A 4,579-nucleotide genomic window follows, 5' to 3' on the forward strand; every position below is an offset into this window, starting at 1 on the left:
CAGGTAGATAGGATAGTGAAGAAGGCGTTTGGTATGCTTTCCTTTATTGGTCACAGCTTTGAGTACAGGAGTTGGGAGGTCATGTTGCAGCTGTACAGGACATTGGTTAGGCCACTGTTGGAATATTACGTGCAATTCTAGTCTCCTTCCTATCGGAAAGATGTTGTGAAACTTGATAGGGTTCAGAAAAGATTTACAAGGGTGTTGCCAGGGTTGGAGGATCTGAGCTACAGGGAGAGGCTGAACAGGCTGGGGCTGTTTTCCCTGGAGTGTTAGGACCTTTCCCCATGTCCTAACCCCAACCCCCACACCCCAGGCCTTGTTATCACATTGTCTACTATTATGCAGAACCCATTGTTAGCCACCAGTAGTCCCTGTTGGCAGCTATTCATTCTCCAAGGCTGATTGTTATCCTCTCCTTTGTCCAACTGTTCTTCTCTCTCCCTGGGCTCTACCCCCACATATTGTTTATCCTTAGCTGTTCCCTTCACTCCTGCATAAAAATCAAACATTTCCCTCACTACAACTTTCTCTGAGGAAGGGTCAGTGGACCCAAAACCTTAACTCTGATTTCTCTCCACAGATGCTGCCAAACCTGCTGAGCTTTTCCAGTAATTTCGGTTTTTGTTTCTGAGTAACAGCATCCACAGTCCTTTTGGTTATTATTTTTGATGGTGACGGACTCCATTATGCTTTTACTAACATTACTTGATTGTGACTTGTTTATGCTTTGTCTAATTGTCTATTAATGTTTTGCTTAATAATATAAATATGTTTCTTTCACAGAAAGATGACTAATTTATTCCTTGTAACAAAGTAAAATACACATATATAGCAAAAAATCTTCTGGTTACATTTCTGTGAATTTTATAACGACGTGTTTGTGCAATCACATCCCTGTTGTGAGAGATGTATATGGTCACGTATAATATTTTGAATGTTTTCTGAACAACCTGCTCAGAGATGCAGTTACACACCTCTAGAGCAGGTCAGACTTGAACCTGTGCCTCAGAGGGAGAGACACTGTGCTACAAGAGCTCTCAAATTCATACTAAAGTTCATTCTTGCAGTCACCTCCTGTTGGCTAATACTTTCTTACTACAATTTCATTCACATTTCGTTTTAATTCTTCAGTGCAGTTTGAGGAGAATGATCTTTGACCCCAGAATAATAGAATCACAGAATTGTTATGGTGCAGCAGAAGGCTGTTTGGTTATTTGTGTCTTTACCAGATTGTTGAATCAGCATTATGACTTATTGTCATTCTTCAGACTTTTCTCGAAACTGTGAAGATTGTTTGTAACCATTTAATATCCCCCTGAAGACCTCAGTTGAATCTGCTTCCACCACATAATGTGTTCCAGACTATTCACTGCGTGAAAGTATTATTTCTTGCGTGCATTTGTTTCTTTTGCAGATGGTTTTATATCTGTACCTTTTCAATCTCAATTTTTTAATGGGATGGAGCAGATTTTCCCTCGCCTTTCTGTCTAGCCCGGTCACTATTTTGAAATTTTCCATCAAATCCCCTTTTAGACTTCTGCTCTCCAGGGAAAACAGTCACAACTTTTTCAATCTCTTTTCCTTATTGAAGTTTTTAATCCCTGGAGCCATTCTCTTAAACCGCTTTTGCATGCCCTCAAATACACTCACATCCTCCCTAAAGTCTGCTGTCCAAAATTGTACACTATACTCCAGCTGTGGTCTAATTAGTATCTTGTACAAGTTCAGCACAATCTTCTTGCTTCCATATTTTATGTCCCTATTAATAAATTACAGGTTACTCTATGCTTCATAATTGCTTGCTCTACCTGTCCTGCCATCTCTACTGACTACTGCTACTGTCAGGTCTCTGTCCTCTTGTGCAGTCTTTATTTTTCCTTCGTCTGTCTCATACTTCTCTGCATCAAACATCCTGTCACCTCTCATAGAGTCACAGAGCCTTACAGCACGGAAACAGACCCTTTGGTCCAACCTAACCTAGCCCCACCTGCCTGCTCACTCTATCAACTTGTCAATGTCCTTTGTAGTTACAATAGTCTCTGCGCAGTTTATAATGCTTCTAAGTTTTGTATCATCAAATAAAATTGTCCCCTGCACCCAAAATCTAGATCACAAGTCTGAATCATGAAAAGCAAAGATACCAATGCACACAGCACACTGACTCAGTGGTTAGTATTGCTACCTCACAGCACCATAGTTTCTGGTTCAATTCCACCCTCATTCAACTGTCTGTGTGGAGGTTGCCCATTTTCCCCGTGTCTGTGTGGAGGTTGCACGTTTTCCCCATGTCTGTGTGGAGGTTTGTGGAGGTTGCCCGTTTTCCCCATGTCTGTGTGGGGGTTGCCTGTTTTCCCCGTGTCTGTGTGGAGGTTGCCCATTTTCCCCATGTCTGTGTGGAGGTTGCCTGTTTTCCCCATGTCTGTGTGGGGGTGGCCCGTTTTCCCCATGTCTGTGTGGAGGTTGTCCATTTTCCCCGTGTCTGTGTGGAGGTTGCCCGTTTTCCCCGTGTCTGTGTGGAGGTTGCCCGTTTTCCCCATGTCTGTGTGGGTTTCCTCCAGGTGCTCTGGTTTTCTCCTCCAATCCAAAGAATTACAGGTTAGGGGGGATTGGCCATGGGAAATGCAGGGTTACAGGGATGGGGTGGGTCTGTGTGGGATGCTCTTTAGAGGGTCAGTATGGACCTGATGGGCTGAATGGCTTGCTTCCATACTGTAGGGATTCCACAAAATCCCTAGAGAACTCTACCACCAACCTTTCTCTTGCCCAATGAAGCAATTCACCATTACTATTTCTTTTCTACCCTTCAGCCAATTGTGAATCTGTATTGCTTCTGTCTGTTGTGTAACAGTGTACAGACCTCCTTCTGGAAGTCCAGATACAATACATCAACAGCATTATCCACACCAACTCTGTCATTACCGCTCCAAAAATGCTAACTTATTTAATCATAATCTTCTCAGATTACATGCTGAAAAGTAATTTCAAAACATTTCCCCACCAATGACCAGTCTCCATTTGCTGGGCTTATCCTCACAAGCTTACATGAACAAGTGTGCTTCCTCTGGAGTTTTCCAGTTGTTCAGCATGAACCCTGAATCTGGGGAAGATTGTGGCCAGTGCCTTTGTACTTTGATACAAACACACGAATGAGGAGCAGGAGGAGACCATTATTCTGTTGTTCAATAAGATCATAGCTGACCTGACCATAACCCACCCCAGTAACCTTTCAATCCTATCTATCTACCTCTGCTTGGAGGAGACGATGGCCTCGTGATAATAAAGCTGACCTGTTCATCCAGAGTCCCAGGTAATATCCTGGGGACCCAGGTTTGGATCCTGCCATGCCAGATGGTAGAATTTGAATTCAATTAAAAGTAAAATCTGCTATTAAGAATCTAACAATGACTATGTACCGATGGTTAGAAAAACTCATCTGGCTCACGAATGACCTTCCATTCTTAACTGGTCTGGCCTACATGTGACTCCAGACGCACAGAGATGAATCACAGAATATCTTCAGTGTATAAAGAGGCCATTCAGCCCAATGAGTTTGCACTGGCCCTCCAAGAAGCATCCTACCCTCTTGTAATGCTACATTTCCCATGGTTAATCCACACCCAACCAATACTTCCCTGGACACTATGGACAACTTAGCACAGCCAATTCACCTAACCTACACATCTTTGGACAGTAGGAGGAAACCCACACAGACACAGGGAGAATGTGCAAACTCCACACAGACAGTCATCCAAGGCTGGAATCGAACCTGGGTCCCTGGTGCTATGAGGGAGCAGTGCTAATGACTAAGCCACTGTGCTAGCTGTGTGGCTGACTCTTAACTACCTTCTAGGCAATTAAGGGTGGGTGATAAACACTGGCCAAGCCAGTGACACCCTCATCCCATGAATGAATTTAAAAAAAGAACTCCAGCCTGCTCAGATTCTCCTGGTTTTGGTAAGATTCTTCTATGTCCTGTTGTCTTCATATCCCTTTTATAAGGAGGTGTCTACAGTACTCTGAGAGTGTCTGACCAAGGTTAGGCTGAGAGAGGATAACAGAGGGAGGGGTGAAGATTCTTACACTTGGAGGGTCTGGAGAAGTATGAATTAAATTGGATACCAGTATGGGATATGTGTATGTGGTAGCTACAGCTTAGGAGAGGCGAGACAGGGAAATCCCATGGAATAATGACCATTGGAACGTTTCTCAAGCCAATATTCCCACACTCTCCCAATGTAAATACAGTTGTGAATGGGTTCTTGTACCAGTGTCTGTTCACAACTCCATTTGTACACAAGTCAGAACACAATGCAGGGCAAGATAAAAAGCTGTTCTGTAAATCTGAGGAAATGTTCGCATGTTGGATCTTTAAAATTATCATTCATCCACCCCAGTATGTGATCACCTTCATAAGTACGAGATTTCTTCAATCACATGTTAGGGAACTGGAGCTGGAGTTGGATGAATTGAGGATTATTCCAGAGGCTGAGAGGGTGCTAGATAGAAGCTACAGGGACATAGTTACGCCAGAGAACAGAGGTAGCTGGGTAACAGTTAAAGGTGGGAAGGGGAGGAA

Source organism: Chiloscyllium plagiosum, chromosome 22 (assembly GCF_004010195.1).
Source record: "Chiloscyllium plagiosum isolate BGI_BamShark_2017 chromosome 22, ASM401019v2, whole genome shotgun sequence".
NCBI lineage: Eukaryota > Metazoa > Chordata > Chondrichthyes > Orectolobiformes > Hemiscylliidae > Chiloscyllium > Chiloscyllium plagiosum.